The sequence below is a fragment of the Argiope bruennichi genome, chromosome X1 (assembly GCF_947563725.1).
Source record: "Argiope bruennichi chromosome X1, qqArgBrue1.1, whole genome shotgun sequence".
Taxonomy (NCBI): Eukaryota; Metazoa; Arthropoda; class Arachnida; order Araneae; family Araneidae; genus Argiope; species Argiope bruennichi.
In genome coordinates, this window is record NC_079162.1 from 108,484,680 (window position 1) to 108,502,052 (window position 17,373).

The 17,373-nt window shown below is 29.9% G+C and overlaps 1 protein-coding gene across 2 annotated transcripts in view; it reads right to left on the reverse strand.

The window, feature by feature from the left end:
* Positions 1-17,373, reverse strand: part of LOC129958281 (uncharacterized) — a 130,198-nt gene that overhangs the window by 38,858 nt on the left and 73,967 nt on the right. The window contains exons 1-2 of one of the 2 annotated variants that reach the window (XM_056070620.1): positions 14,420-14,552; positions 6,799-6,869 (exon numbers count right to left, since the gene is read on the reverse strand). The gene's annotated coding sequence lies outside the window, so the exon portion shown is untranslated. Of the gene's footprint in view, positions 1-6,798; positions 6,870-14,419; positions 14,553-17,373 lie in introns of those variants that run through there. The other variant, XM_056070619.1, reaches the window with a different exon arrangement.

Below are 17,373 nucleotides of genomic sequence, written 5' to 3' on the forward strand. Positions count from 1 at the left end.
AAACTAAACAATTTTAATAGTCAGATATATACAGAAAATCAGAAATTAAATTAAGAATTAGAAAAATTAGAAATTAACTAAAATTAGAATAGATATAACTAATGACTTTTTGAATAGATATAACTAATGCCCTTTTGTTATTCTTTTATGTGCATTAAGAGAGGAAATCTGATTCGAGTTCGTAAAAATCTTTCATTATAAAAAAATGCAACAAAAAAAATTAATAACTTAAAATATCGCAAACAACAAACCAAACTAACATTTTTTTTAACTCCGTTAGAGAAAAAAAATCATTGTGTTTTGACAATGTAAACTCAACAATGCTCCAGATGAAAGACAATAATATTTCAATTCATAGAATTTCTAATTTGTTCGCTGCTTCCACTATGGCCTAGAAAATTATTCGAGCTTGGTGATGCCTTTTCATATGCTACACTCATTAACATTTTTCAGAGAAAAGAAATAATAGAACAAAAGACATAGGTGGGTATGCATATTCTTCCAAAATAACTCACCAGTAGATAGAAAACGATAGTGCCTGCAAACAATTTCTTAAACAAATTATTTTTAATCGGAAAAAAATGTCAAATAATCACCCTAGCAAACTTTCTTCTTACTTCTTAAATTCTTGATATAGTTTTTTAAAGCTTCCTAATGATCCAATATATTTTGCAACCTTCATATGTGAATGCATAAGACTTTTTGACACTAACATATTTTGATGGAATCGTTTTATACGCATTAGGCACTTTAATTCGGCATAATTGCATTAACTCTACGAAAGTTGCTTTTCTTTCAAATTTGTGAGTAGTTTTAACAGTCATAAAATTATAATCTAAATGAAGTCTGATTGGGATGAGGAAATGGAAAATTCAAGGAATCAAGCTAAGCTCTGCAATCTTTACATCTACATTTGTTAACTCAAAAGTCCTAGAAAAATACGCAATACATTTTTCCATGCACACTAGTCAAATACTTAAAATAAATAACTAAACACAATTTTTAAAGGCAAACTTTTATTTGGGTACAAAGCAGCAGAATATTTTATTTTAACAATTTTTTATTTCTTATATTACAAATATATAATTTCTATAATGGACTATCAGATGGCGCCACTGGAGAGGATGTAAATTTCAAATTAATAAATTCGGTTAATATCAAAATAGAGTATTTTTATAACGAATACACTAGTGTTCAAGATTTCAAACTTTTAGCATGCAAGAAGATGAATGCAAAATTGGTTTCAAAATTCCATCTATAGTAACATGAAACAGGTCAAGTGAGAAAATTGTGCTCAAAATTCTAATTTATTTTTATTAATGCGTAAGAATGGGTTATAAAAGGACAAACCATCACAGAAATATTTCTTTAAAAAGCAAATAACAAATTCAAAATTTTTTTAATTTATTCCAATGAGTAAATGAGTGAGTGAGAGTACTGTTGAAAAATTACGGGTATCTTGAAACAATTGAAATATTAGCATATTCCTTGACAGGACAAAAAAAAAAATGGTCGAAATAACAATTAATTAAAAATTTGACAAGGAAATTTTTTTACAAACATCAGCAAAAAATGAGAGTCTAGCACTTGAAGCCTGATGCATTGTGGGTTAGACTTCCTCATGCAGAAAGAGAAGTTTCTGAAGAGAGATTCTAGCCCAGTCTTCAGAATTACGGGTCAAAATCATGAAGTTGCCTACAACATACTTTGAGTAACTTGTAAAAGGGACACAAACTGACAAAAATCATTAAAAATATATCTAATATCAAGATAAAAAAATCAAGATAGTAGGCATATTTGATTTTTGCAATTGCTGTCAATTCATTTCATGCCCTACTAGGCTAACAAAAAAAAAAGTTTCTTCTCTACAAAAGAAAATGAAGTTTAACGTTAACAAATGCTAGTTTAAAAATGCTGAAAAGGAAAAGGAAATAAAATTTAGACAGTGAAGAATTGGATGAATTTTATATCGGTTATGGCTATGCACATTCTGAAAACGAATAAATACTGTTATGATATCCATTGAACCACGCATAAAAAATAGCAAAAGTCAACCGAGATGTTTGATAACACGGAAGAAAGGTTATGGAGAGTAACATGTTTTAAAAAAGAAATACGTCTAAATCAAGAAAAAGGAAAGTGTCAATAATAGCGTGAAGAAATCAATTTTAGTGTAACATATCGGTAACGGTTTTTCAGTGACGGTACACGACATCGTTTATGACAGAATTTTTCAAACTATGTGAAATTCTTCTAGATTTTTAAAACGTCTTTTTAACCCTTTCTAGGGCCGTGGGAAGTATGCTTCCCACCAAATTTATTAATCTTTGTATGAAATTATGTAGGTTGGCATCAGTTCTGACAAAATTTTTTAGAAAGGCAGAAACTTAGATGCTTTAGTTCTTTATCTTACACAAAATGACGTGTCTTGATTTGTTACTTAATTATTAGTTAACCAAATTAATTAATTAATCAAATAAAATTTATCTAATAAGCTAAATGAATCCCTTTTCTTATTCTTATTTCAAGCCTAAAAATATTTTAACATAATATGACTAGAAAAAAATGGCCCTTTAAAGGGTTAACTAACTGCTAAAATCCCTCCCCCCACCTTTCGTTCTTGTATTGTTTTTAACACGTTTTTGACGAGAGACACAAGTTGGCATCATTCGTTTTTTAACTATATGTAAAAGGCAAGTATTACTTGAATGTTTAGATAATTCAAGCAATAATTTATAAAAAAAAAGGTTAAGTTATCGATGTTCGGTAAAGTATAATAAAAATCATCTGAAATATATACACATGTATGTTTTTAGTCAATAGATAGAAGTTATTTTTAAATTATAATTTTATACTTCTTTTTTTATGGTTAGGCCAGATATTCAGTTTTTAGCGGCCTTTAAAAGTTCTTTGAAAAACGTGACCAGCATTAGAGGGACCCACATATGAGTGTATATAATTTTGCAGATATGTGGCCGGAAAGAAGATTTGGGACTTTAATTTCAATTTACTTTCCCACCGGACGTCATAATCACCGCAGGTCACAGGGAAGATAGATGATACACGCCTGTTTACATCGTGGCACAGAAGCAAAATGAGAGAAGTTTTTCCCTTGTTATTTTAATAAGAGAATATTTTAGATATTTCCTTCACATATGCCGATTTAGGAAAAGGAATCTTAGGTATCTTTAATAAAATATCGCGGACGTTAGGTTTTTTTTTCCTTCGCTCGGAGTGAGAGAAGACAAAACTCGGCAATGTTTTAGAGCGCATGTCAGAAATAATTAAACTAAAAAGTTAAATTTGGATCAGGAAATAAGAGAAAAATCTAGAATAAAATAACATGGTAAATTTAAGATAAAGAAAAAACTGGAAATTAAGATTTAAATTAAATTGGGTGATATCATGGAATATCATTACACACACACACACACACACACACACACATATATATATATATATATATATATATATATATATATATATATATATATAAATAGAAAATATTATTATTGTGTTTATTTTAAGATATTACGACACAGGTGAAATCTTTATTAATAAAAATAGCTAAAAATGGAAGATCTATCTTCCATAGACAAGGCTGTGTATGCATTTATAAACAAAGAAACAAACAAATAGGATCTGTCTACACTCAATATATTTGTAAATTTGTATGGTACCTTTTCACCAAGGAAATTATTTTCAAGCATATACACAAAAAATACATTACTAACAATGCAATTAAATGTTTTCATTATTTAAAAAATATTGCACTTTTCAGCAATTATATTTTACTATCAGGCGTAAAAAAAATGTGAAAATTAAGATCATATGCTTACTACAAAATTCTATTGTCAATGTATTAAACCTACAGTTAAGTTAGAAGCTGGGATATGTCATTTTTTTTTTTGTTATTATCTCAAAAAATATCGAAAACAAATAATATTTCTAACAAATGTTACCTTAAAGTAAAAAGAATCTATTCTCCATTTTCACAAACAATATATGAAAAATGAGTATGTTATTTTACTAATAATGGAGCATGTAATTTGAAATCAATCACCTAAGAAATACTTAAAAAAGAGATACGCAAATCCTCGGTCTTTCAATAACCTAGCTTATCAATTTTATCTTCTTTTCACATTGAATAATCAATTCTGTCATTATATGTAATAAAAGATCAAAAAGTTAACATCTTTAATCAATTTATCCCAAACACTATTTCAATACGAGCTCACCAGCTGTGTAAGATGATAGCAGAAAATCAAAACCTGTCTTCAAAAAGATCAGATACGAAATGCACAAAGAAATGAGATACATAACACCACACATGAGAAACCGATATTAAGATACTACAAACATTAATAACCTCAACTCGGAAATTATCAGTCGCATTATTCTTGCAGATGCGAGTTGCTAAGCGATACGCGAGATTATCATTCAGTTGCGGTGAGTTGATAAAATAAAACAACATCAACCCCAACGTAACCTAGGTTAGTGTTTTAATTACCTCACTTCACTCTGGTATCTGAATTCAGGAAGTAGAGAAGAATCGGAAGATAGAAGACCACATTGGAGAAATTAGCTTCAGGGCTGTAGAAGGTCAGGAAGATAATCTTTTCGACGGCCCTGCCCTACAATCATTGGTCATCAAGTCTAGAGCCTTTCATTAGGAGTGTGCCTCAGGCAGGACCTTCAGGCATATGTTTGCAAACTCTTCAGCCAGTTACAAATTGTTCCCCCTCCCCGTCTGAAATGTTTTCATAAAATAGACTTTGACGGCGCAGATAAGGACTCATTACATACATGCACGGCAGTAAATATGAGCAGTCGCGGCTGATGGATCGTTGGAGAACATGCCGAAACAACCAGGCAGACAAAAATCTGATTTTGTTATATTTGTTTGGTTGATACTACTTAAAGATAATAAATAAATGACACTGTAATATCATTTGAAAAATGTCGATCGCCAGATAAGGACTGGGATACGATCTCCTTAATTTCCATCATTTCTTCTTTAAATCTAGCATCTTTTATTAAAATAAAACGCTTTTCTTTTCAAATATTTTTCGCCTAGCAATTTCTATAATTTTTATAAAAAATGGCAATTTGCTTTAATTGCTCAGTTAAAGAAAAAGAAAACTATCTTGATTAAATAAATTCAGCATTTATTTTTAATGTTTCTAAAACTGTATGTTGTATATATATATATATAATTACAGCCAGTCATCCCATTACTACAGAGATTAATGTGCTGGCTGTTACGCTTATTAACTATCCAAATTTTTGCATAAGAAAACAACGGCCCACAAAAGTTCAAAGAATCTTCAAACTGTAGGTAAAAGGCTAGAAATCTTTTCCATCATTTCTTTTAACATTTTTTATATTTCCAGGATATTTTAATATCGTGTTAAAATTACTATTCATAATGAGTGTTCCTCGAATTTCTTTGAGTTCGACACATTCTGTTATGTAGTGATGGACTGAGCCTATTTCCCCACAAATACATGTGTTGTCTTACATCCTTCCGAATCTGTAGAAGTATTCGGGAAACCTTCCATATCCCGATATAATTTGCACTATCATCGGGTGAAATATTCTTTTTATAATTTTTGGTTCCGGTATGAATTCATATGTTATGCATCTTTTGCTCGAAAAGATCCATCTATCTTGCCACTGTAGTCAGCTCTCTTCTGTTGCATATTAACAATGGTTGAAAAAAAACCTGTCATATAATAAAAACCCTTTTATTGCTTTAGAAATAAATATATATATATATAAAAGCTGAATATACATGTTAACTAAGATTATTAAAAGGCAAAATTAAGTTTCTGAACTAATAATTCTAATTTAACATTCTATTCGAAAATTGGCTTAGTTTGAATATTTAACTGGAACTATCTCCATGCAATTTAACAGTAAAAAATTCTTTACCATCTCAATATTATATGCATTAGCAAAACAAAACAAAATAAATGCCTTTTTTTAAAAAAAACAGATTGTGAATGTCAGTAAGTTTTAATGATGACTTCGAAGATCATGATTCACATAAAATTAATATTAGTAATAAAATATACAAAAGAAACGGTAATTAGTCTTTGTGATAATAAATAACAAAAAGTGATACTCATTTCAAATTTTATGAATAAAATTTCCATCGCTCCGTAAATGACATGAGCGACATTTATTAGAGCTATTAATCAGCACAAAGTAATTTCAAAACCCGATTTTTTTTTTTTTAAAGTCTTTTAATGTACACATGGAATGTAAAAGCAATAGCATTGAATAAAAAAATATTGTGCTTTGAAAATAAAAATGCATTTTTCTAAATGCGTCAAAATAATCATAAGAGGAATTTGAGCATTTTAATTTATTTCTCTTAAATCTCTTAGCAATTCAAAATAATCATTTGTATTAAAATATAATAACCAAAAATAATGTGAAGTTTACCTTGAACTTTTTCTTTGCAGAAAAAGATGAAGGTTATACTTTTTAATGCAGACATATCACACACCTACCTGGTTCTTTTTTGTTGTTGTTGTTGCTGTTTACATTGTTTATTCTTTTGGTGGGAAAGTACTTTTCGAACTGCGAACGAAATTCTTACCTTAAATTTTGCGCCCCTCTTCTAATAGGTAAAATTCCTCCTTAAAAATTTATTGATTACTTACCTCTTTTTCTGACAATATCATGCTGTTTGAATCGAATATATGTGTGTGTGTGTGCGTGTTCTGTAATCTGTAAAAAAGACTAAAAATTTGAGGTAAAAAAAATTGCATAATTGTAATTAATACATACCTCCTATTACATACTTCTATGCTGAGCAGCTGGATGCTGTTAAATGCGGCAGATAATCAAATTGACAGAACCTACAATAAAAAAATAATCGTATAAACATTTTGAAGCCTGAATGTTACACACAAAAAATTAGCATGAAATAATAAAGAGAACAATTATACAGAATTAAATCACAATGTTATATGTGAAAAAACTGCTATCCAATTAAGGTAAAAGCATAATTCTATCAGAAAGTATTCAACAGCTCAAATATTTTCCAAAAGTTATGTTAAAATTCCACCGCACTCTTACTCTGACCTGAAAAATACATCATAACCCGATACCATAATTTTAACAGAATAGATATTTCTTTGTTTTCCAAGGTCAATTTATATTAAAGAGCCATTGTTATGTTTTATAACGAAACTGGTTAATGTTACCTGACCTTGCCCGACGTGAATTTTAAAAAATAATAATTTCTTTATTTCTTAAAAGCATATTTTTATCAGTTAACTAAAGTGTAGAAAATGTTTTTTTTTCTTGTTTTTTTTTTTCTTAAAAACATGTTTTTATTAGTGTACTAAAATATAGAAAATGTTTTTTATAAAAATCTATAAGTCAAAGCAGATATCGTAATACCGTAAAAGGTTTATAGAAATATTCGAAATAGATTTATTTCTTTGGATACTCATTGCGATTTAATTTTCTAATAATATTGCTTTTAGCATCTCACGATTTTACGATTTTTTTCACCTACAGATTTTAGATAAAAATAAGCCGGCGTCCTGGCATAGGGGTAGCGCGTCTTCCCAGTGATCGGGGCGTCCCGGGTTCGAGTCCCGGTTTGGGCATGGTTGTTCTTCTGTTGTTCTATCTGTGAGATGTGTGAATGTGCCCTCCTGTAAAAAGGGGTTGTGCAAGCGAATGAATGATGCCTGAGTGGCAAAGTCGTACTCTTGGCCCTAGTTGGCGCTGCTATAAAAAATAAGAGACGTTCCCCCTCAGGCTTAAATCGCTGTCTTCGTAACAGCGGGCTTGTCAGTGGCAAGTGCCATAAGAAACAAACAAGATAAAAATAATCATAATTTACATTTTTATTCAATAATAAAAGCATGCAGTTTTTTTTAAATTTTATTTTCATTGGCACCAATTTTTTTAGCATTCAATATTTTACATGATTCATTATTATAATTATTATAAATCAGATAATTAATTTTTTAAGTTTAACATTTTTCAGTTAATTTCAATCTAGTTTTGAAAACACTGAAATATTGCATTGTCACCGAGAATGCGCATTTTTTCATACATTGCAGAATTCTGGCACATGAAAGAAAGAGGACTTAAAATAAAATTTGCATTCATTTTTTGCATAGAATTCTCTTCAAAATTTATTTGAGAAGTCAATGATTTTATTTCGTTGTTCCTTTCCTTATATATAGAAATATAGATAGACAGATGGATGCTTTAAAATAGGAAATGCTTCCGTTTAGCTTTTTAGAAAATATACACTTATATAAACCAACTGTATACAAAATTTATTTTTTAATTAAAGAAATTTGTGTAAGGATCTTCAACATATAAGGGTGTAAGAAAAATTGTTATTTATAAATATTTCTTAATGAAGTGATTCTCCTTTAAATAATGAAAAATATTTTTAGCACAAAAAAAAGCACTTTTTAAATGGCTTAAACAAACAAATAAAAAGAGTGAGATAAAGCAAAAGCATGCATCCTCATCACCCACTTTTTTTTTTAGCACTGTAAAATGAATATTATAAGACCATTTGACTCTTAGACACGAAACTTAATCCCCATGGGCTGCTAATTTTGTAAAGGACTGGATTTTACCATGGGCATTTTTTTCCCCTTCGCTTGAACTCTTCCTCGTATTTTTTTTATTTCTTTCTGAATTTGATTTTGAAAATGTTTTTTAATTGTCATTTAACCTCCCCATTCAGCCGATATTTAGCATTCGATGTCAGTTTTCATTGTTTATATGCATATTTTTATCATTTTCCTGCATTATGTTTGTTATTTAACCCTTCCTATGATGGTAACTGAATGCACTAAGCTTTCATTTTCTAATTAAGAAATGCTCTGAGGCTATACATATATTTATCGACACTTTACATATATTTCCCCTTCAGCATTTCAACTATTTTTATGATTTTCTTTATTAGACATGACTTGCTTTTCTTTCTGTGTAAGCCCATTCCCACAGATTGGGAGTCTTCAAGATTCTTTGTGGAGGATATGTAATGGCGCTCATTCTGTAATTAAGATATATTCTCATGTCATATTTGTTGACAATGCAGATGCGGTTTTCTACTAATTTTTTTTCTGTATTTCAGTCCTTTTTCCAGTTTTCTATATCGAACATGGCTTGATTTTTCCATCCATGTATGCCCATTCTCACTGATTGGTAATCTTCAAGATTCTTTGTAAAGAATATGTAATAGCGCACATTCTGTAACTATTCTCAGGCCATGCCATATTTATTGACAATACAGATGCGGTCTTCTACCATCTTTCTCTCTCTATTTCTCTACTTCAGTCCCTTTCCCGGTTTTCTCTATCGAACATGGCTTGATTTTTTTCTTCCATGTATGTCCATTTCTACTGATTGGGAACCTTCAAGATTCTTTGTGCAGAATATGTAATGGCGCTCATTCTGTAATTAAGAAATATTCTCAGACCATGTCATATTTGTTGGCGATTCAGAGGCGATCTTCTACTAACTTTTTTTTCTGTACTTTTTTCAGTCCATTCCCCAGTTTCTCTACCGAACATCGCTCGATTTTTCCTCCCATGTATGCCCATTCATACTGATTGGGAATCTTCAAGATTCTTTGTGGAAGATATGTAATGGCGCTCATTCTGTAACTAAGAAATATTCTCAGGCCATGTCATATTTGTTGTCAATATATATGCGGTCTTCTACTAATTTTTTTTTTTCTGTACTACAATCCTTTTTCCGGTTTTCTATACCGAACATGGCTTGATTTTTCCATCCATGTATGCCCATTCCCATTGATTGGGAATTTTCACGATTCTTTGTAGAGGGATATGAAATGGGGTTGAGAAGTCTGCAGAACCTTGCTTCAAAACCAGCGGGACCTTTTTATGAATCTAACTTGGCAATGATTAAAAAATAGCCAGGATGCATGTTTCTGAAACAGCTAAGTTCTCTTACTAGCTTTAACACACAATTTTATAGCAAAAATTTTAAAAAAATTCTTGACAAAATAAACCTATTCTCTAAGAAATCATAGGAATTTGAAAATTTCATATGAACTTATATGCTTTTAGTAATGCAACCAAATTATATTAAATACCTATTATTTAAAATTGCATTTGTACATAAACAATACATTTTAAAAGACTTATTCAATAGTTCAACTTTTATTAGTTGTTTCCATTACATAAGACTATTTAATGTCTTTTATTAAAAGAATTACATGTTTCCAAAAAGATCAAAAGATTCAGAACTATGATGCATAAGTTGGAGACTCGTTGAATGAAACTGGTCGCTTAATTTATTATTATTATATGTAGCTTACTTGATTAGTTTAGTGAGAATTACCAAATTTAAATACTCGATAAAAACAACATTAAATCTAATTTTTTAGAATATCTCCCCGATTTTATAGAATTTATTGCGAACAGTGCTCATAAAGAATTCACTTCTGAGACTTTTAATATGCAAATTCCATTAAATATGCAAAAGTCAAACTGTAAGAAAAGGAATGCTTTTAGTGAGCAAATCAGATATGCATTTCATTATGAATAAATAATTTAATCAGTAAATGAATTCAGCTGTTCACTGAAATAGTTTCTCTCAATTTTAATTACATGAAACCTAAATTACAATGCGATTACGTTGTCAGCTCATAAATAAACCACATAAAGCCGAAGATCTTTTTAAAATCAAATAAATTCTAATCAAATTATAGCTAGAAAACTTTAATTAAATCTTGTAAAGCTTTATTCAAGTTTTCGCAATCAAGCATCCTTGAAAGTGGAGCAATTAAACAAAGAAAAAAAATACAGAGAATAGAAAAATCTGTAATAAAGAGTTCAGAGAAATGAAACAATTGAGAAAACAAAAGCTCAACCAAATCTGTTCAAAGTTGTGCAAGCAATAAACACATTTGGTAATAAAAATATCATTATACCTTTGAAAAACTCGCCATGTTAGTTGAATACATTTTTCAACACCAGTTTCACCCAATTGAATTGACTGCCAATTGCAGTCTCGTTGGAATAGCTACTGCAATCCAGTAGAAGAAAGAAGAGATAAAGCTATTTTTGGTGTTACAGATCTTACAGCAGTGGATTAATGATAGTACAAAACTCTCTTTGCATAATTAGCATTCCCCGACTCATTAAATTTGTGGGAAAAAAAGATCATATTTCACGGTCAATCGTTAACCTTTGACTGGAAACTCGTTATGCAAATCAAGCAACGGATAGGAAGCCATCTATTTGCTCGAAATTCATCATGAAGTATTATTTATTTTTGACGTACCTGGAAGACCAAAGGAGATGTGAATCAGATATAGTTCAAAGTATCGAAAAATGACAGATAGGTGAACGACTTCAGGAAGATGATGAATTCATTGATTTCAATAAAAAAAAACTGAATTTTATTTATGCAGCAGGCTTTCATTCGTCTAGGAAGAAATATCGTATAAATTCGATTGCAAAATTATGTATTCCCCGCGGTTTAAAATAAAGTAAAACGTTTTCGTAACCTAATATAATTGATAGTTAGGTTTCAAAAAACGAAAAATTTTAAAATAGAGAGTTATTGATCTTCTCTTCCGGTGATGCAAATTCAAAGAAATTGTAATGAATCTTAAAGTTGACGGAACAAGAACTGCCCATTTTAAAAACCTGTAGTATATATAGTATGTGGATAAGTATCGCATATCTAGTGTTATAACAGGCAGTTGATATTATTAATTTATATTTTTAATTTTCAAAAATTCTTAAATCGGAATGTTTACAACCTTTAAGGTCAGTTTATAGTTGGCATTTTGTAACAAAATTCTTTTAAAGACATAAAGCGGATTTTAATTAGTTTCGTATTTAAATGATTAGTTATCAATGAACTAATTGATTTTCCTTATTCCCCTTAATTATGACTGCCTGATAAAGAATATTTTCCATTTGTTTAGGTGCTAAATTAATCTAAATGATGCACATTGTTTAAATCTTTTTATAAGCCATATCAAGAATTTAAATGAACATTTTATAACAAAATGAATATTTTCTGAAATTACGACTTTTTTAATCAAGTATATAAAATATGAAAATAATTACAAGCAAAATATGATAAAGAAAAGAAGTATGATTATATTAATTCAACGTAGCATTACAGGAAATAAATCATTTGATAAAACTGAAAGTGGATTTACATTCTTTTCTAGAATAGTGTCTAAGAGTTTTTAAATTTGCAACTTTGTAACTAACCAGAATTCAACTCATTCAACTTTTTTCTAAACATGGTCGTTGTTTAGAACAGAGAGAGAAAAAGATAAACATCGTTTAGGATCTTCTGATCTAAGAATAAATGTTGCAAACTATTAAAATATATAAATGAAAGAAATACTTCGTGGGCTTTTGTAAGTTACAGTAAAGGCACTTTAATCTAATCAAGGGACATTCCAAAGGAATGCTAAATGATTTACAAAATAACGGAATAAAACAAAAAGAACACGTAAATTTGCATAAATACTTCGTAAAATATCAATTAAGACTTTAAAAAATTTATATAAAATAGTTAAAAAAAACAGTAACAGTATTCAAAAATATTACTGCTATACAGGAAAGATCATTTATACAGGAAAGATCATTTAGAACAAATAAAAACAAAATTTGCAACTATTTAGAAATTTCGTAATAACATTTGGCATTATCTTGACAATACTTCAAGATTGAAGGAAGCTTCCTGCTTCTAAGCTAGATGCGTAATATATTATCTTATTTTTGTTTTCCATCAAAATACCTCCACCCAAAGTCATTATGCTTAGTAAAGAAAGCGGCTTTCTAGAGATTCAGTAAAAAGAAAAGAAAAACAAATCGAAGGAACAGAACTAATTATTTTAAGCTCATAAACAATGTATGGATTCACTTAGGTTTAAAAAAGGAAAAGAAAAGAAAATCCCTACGTGAGCTGCCGTTTCTAAAAAGCATCAAAAGTTGCCTGGCGCATCTCTTCGTGAGTTGAAAAGCGTAAGAAAAGAAGTAAAAAAAATAAAGGATACATATCCCTTTTTTGCGAAAGTATTTTCGACATAAATCAATTTGATCAAAGGTAAGTAACGTTATTAAGGAATTTTTCAATTAATTAGTCTTATCGATCATCTTTCCTTTGACCATTGTATGTTTTGGAAAAGATAAGGGTAATTCATACAAGATTACTTTAAAATGGTCGTTGAAGAAAGAGTCAAGACTTGCCGCAAATATTGCACTTTCAATCAGATAAATGTATCAAAAGCTGCATTATCAGTATGGTGAAGACACTTGAATGTATTCTCTGCCTTAAAGTGAATAGATGATTAAAGAAAGAAGCGGAAAAGATCTACAAAAAGGAAAATTAAAATAAAAAAAATCACAAGGCAACCTTGATAATAAGTGGATTGATGTGGGGGGGAAAAATACAAACACGAAAATAATCAATAATATGGAACCAAATCAACGATTCATATAAAAAGCAGACGGCTTAATTAAAATAGTTGATACAAAATGAACAAAACTCAATTCTTTTTATCTTAATTTTTTTAACTATTAGTCCTCTTCCATTCATTAAAAATAATTTGCTCATTTTCATCAAACAAGATACCTTACACATTTTCCTTCTTTCTTTCTTTTCTTCTTTTTCCTTTCTTTGAATATTAAATCTATTGTATTTCTATATTCCGTAAATCTCAAAGCTTAAATATGTCACAGAATAAAAATTCATAGGTCTTAACAGTATGCTAAATTTCAGATAATCATTTGCATATCTAATGCTTTTTTTTTTTATACTTCAGCATAAAGAAAGGTAAATTTGGAAACTTAAAGTAGTCACTTCAAGTAAAATTATCAATATGCAAATGATTATCTGCCAAATTATCGGCAGATAATCATTTACATATTTAATACCTTTTTTACACTTTAGCATGAAGAGAAGTAAATTTAGAAAATATTTTTAAACTAAAAAAACCAACTGCTTAAAGTAGCAACTTTAAATAAAAGTGGATATTTTATTATTATTTGTGCTGCTATTTATGAATTCATTTTTTTCAAATTTCTTCATTAGTTGCACGGAGTTATTTACTAAGCGTCTTTTTTATATTCCAGCATAAAGACAGGTAAATTTCAAAGGTAAATCTCAGAAATGTTCTAAGAGTTAACTAAAAGAACTATTTAAAGTAGCAATTTCAAGTAAAAATTTATATTTTGTTATTTTTGCTTTTATTCATAATTTTTTTTCTTCAAATTTATATATTAGTTTTAGGAAATTTCAAAAAAAAAAAATGACTCTTGTCAACTCAAGTAAATAAGAAAGATTTCGGTTAATAAATGTTAAAAGGTAAGCTAGGGTTTTTCACTAGTTTAAATGTCTGCTTTTGAAAAAAATATTATAAAAATAATACCTTGGTTTCCTTGGATGAAGATTTCTAACCGGCTTGAACTAACGAAAATTCCTAAATTCAGGACTGAAATTCCTCAACCGACGTGATTATAGTAACAGAAAAATGAGTGGTTTACAAACTTCTGTACTAAATAGCACACAGTTTCAATGCTAAATGTGTGCGAAATTCATAGCTTTTGAGTTTGGCCCGCACTTATCTCAGTTTGTTCATTTTCTCGCCACCGTGTCGCCGAACGTCGGTCCGCAAAGCAAATGGCTTTTTATTATAGTTTCTCAAAGAGATTACACGGCGCCATGTTGATTTAGTCTTAGTATAGCAAGCAGACAGCGAACGGTAGCAGAGGTGCTTCATAATGGGTTGGGGTGTCACAAACCCGTTTGACTGTCCTTCAGAGGGGGAGATAGAGCTTCCTGATCTGGAAAAGGAGATTTTTCAACAGTTCTGACAACTTATATTAAAATGATACACATAGGAAAGAATTGTACCATCCAAACAGATATAGCGAGAAGAATGACGAAGCAGTAAATATATTCATTCCAAAACGATATCAAACATTTTAGTCAGTTCATTTACTTATATCACGGGTAATGTTTTATCAAATGATACATTCACAGTGAAATGTTACAGTTGATAAGGTTCACATGAGATAGAGGTGGAGGAATGAGAAACACAATTTGAAATTAAGAAAAAAAAGACTAAAGATTTTAGAAGTAACACGTATGGTTGTTTAAACGAAGATTCATCGGAATATTAATATTTAAAAGTTGAAAGAAGGAAATAACAATAAAAACTAGATAAAACCAAATTATTAATGGTCGGTAGTAAACGATTGACCAAAAAACAAGATAAAACCAAATCATTAATGGTCGGGAACAAGCGTTTGACCAAAAACTTGATCAACTATTTGCTGATAGATTAATGGTCAGGAACAAGCGTTTGACAAAAAAATTGATCAACTATTTGCTGGTAGATTAATGGTCAGGAACAAGCGTTTGACAAAAAAACTTGATCAACTATTTGCTGGTAGATTAATGGTCAGGAACAAGCGTTTGACAAAAAAACTTGATCAACTATTTGCTGGTAGATTGAAATGCAGGTAAAATACCAAATACTAGACTTTGGAAACATGACGGATTTAATGATATTATCTCTGAGGAAGTAAATATTTTGTATAAAAATACAATTTTCCATAACGCAAACTCCATCGTGAAGCAATAAATAAATTAAAAGTTGTATACTTCCAAAAATACATGGATCTTTCATATAAATCGTAAAACATGCTATGGGAAATAATCACCATTATATAGAGTATTGGATAATTACGGACACATCACTTAAAATAGCATAACTTCCCTCTGAACGTAAAATCTGTTGTAGGACCATTTTAAACGGTTATACTAATTATATCCTGGAAAAATTTAACTTAATTTAATGGATTCAATAAGGGGAAGGTAAGTTTGGATATGACTTGTTAGAAGGACACAGTTCTGATAACTGAGTTTATTTTGAAAGTTTAAGGAATATCAATTTCCCTGAATTTTCCAACCAAGTCAAACAAGGTTTAAAAAATATTTGCATGGACTTAATGAAATATTTCCATACCTATCTAAATAAATTTTGTTCTTTTGATGTAGGAAGATCAAAGAATAATTTTGTTTAGATCCAGAAAAATATTTACTTTGAAGGATAACGCTGCTGAAAAGGATAACAACACAATAGACCTTTTATGAAAGAAAAGAGAGAGAGAGAGTTGAGAGATTTTATTTAAGTGAAATGAAAGACCTTGAAAGTGCGTGGGATATCAGTTTTGGGATGTTTTGACAATGAAGAAAGAAGATCCAAAAATATTTTCATTGCAATCATCAAATGCCTCTGTTTGCATTACAGCGCATTTTTTAAGTTTAGATTCAGGAGGATCAAAGAATGATACACCGCCTTGCAAAGCAAACGCTACCGAAGACAAGGCACAAATAGATGATTTAAACAGCCAACAGAAGGAGGTGGGTATTTTCTTTTCACACTCTCAACATTCCTCTATGAATTGTGTCAAAACCACCCGGCAGTCAAGCACATTCTTTGCGATTGGGATATTAAAAAGAAGAGGGGGGGGGAAGTGAGAGAAAGGAGAGAAAAAATAACAGCGACAGTTTCAGACAACAAAAGGCAAAGGGCACTTTCAGCTAGCTATTCGGGCCACAGAAAGTAAGGGTTTCTATTAAATGCTGTTTCTTGTTTTTAGATAAGACGGACCCATTTAACCTATTCCGCATTTTCACAAAAGGGGCAATCTTTTCGAGAGTAGGTGAACCAGAGGGATTGTTTGGAAATAATGTGTGTCATTGCGGATGCCATGAGGAAGTTGAACTAAGACCATCATAAACCTAATAGACAATGGCAGGTTTTGTCACAGGTAATTTGAATGAGTTTATCGAACACGTAAAAAGAGGGAAAGCTTTTTTCAAACTTGTCGGAAGGAAATGTATTTTCTGAATGAGAGGATGTTTGCTTATACTCTCGATGGAAGGGGGGGGGCTAAAAAGCAATTTCAAACTATAATAAAGACTTAATGATAAAATAGAACAAATCTAAATTAAACAACTAAAACATAATAGTTAGATTTATCAAAATTGGACACAATGTGTATGTTTAGCTTTTTTTCAGTGTGAACAGGAAAAAAAAAAGTGGTAATTGCTTTTTCTTTCTACCCTTTTCAAATAATAATAATAATAATAAATAGTTGATTTTCCAAATAATAAAATAATTACTAATTTTGTGTTTTTCGCGGGAAAAAATCTATAAATAAAAGTTATAAACTATGAAAAAATTATACCTATTTTTTTCATCGTTTATTTTTTATTTGATAAAAAGACTCACCAATTACAAATAAAAAGCATAAAATATTTTTCTAAAAATTTCAAATTCGAAATATCCATACTACAGTTTTACGTAAAAGG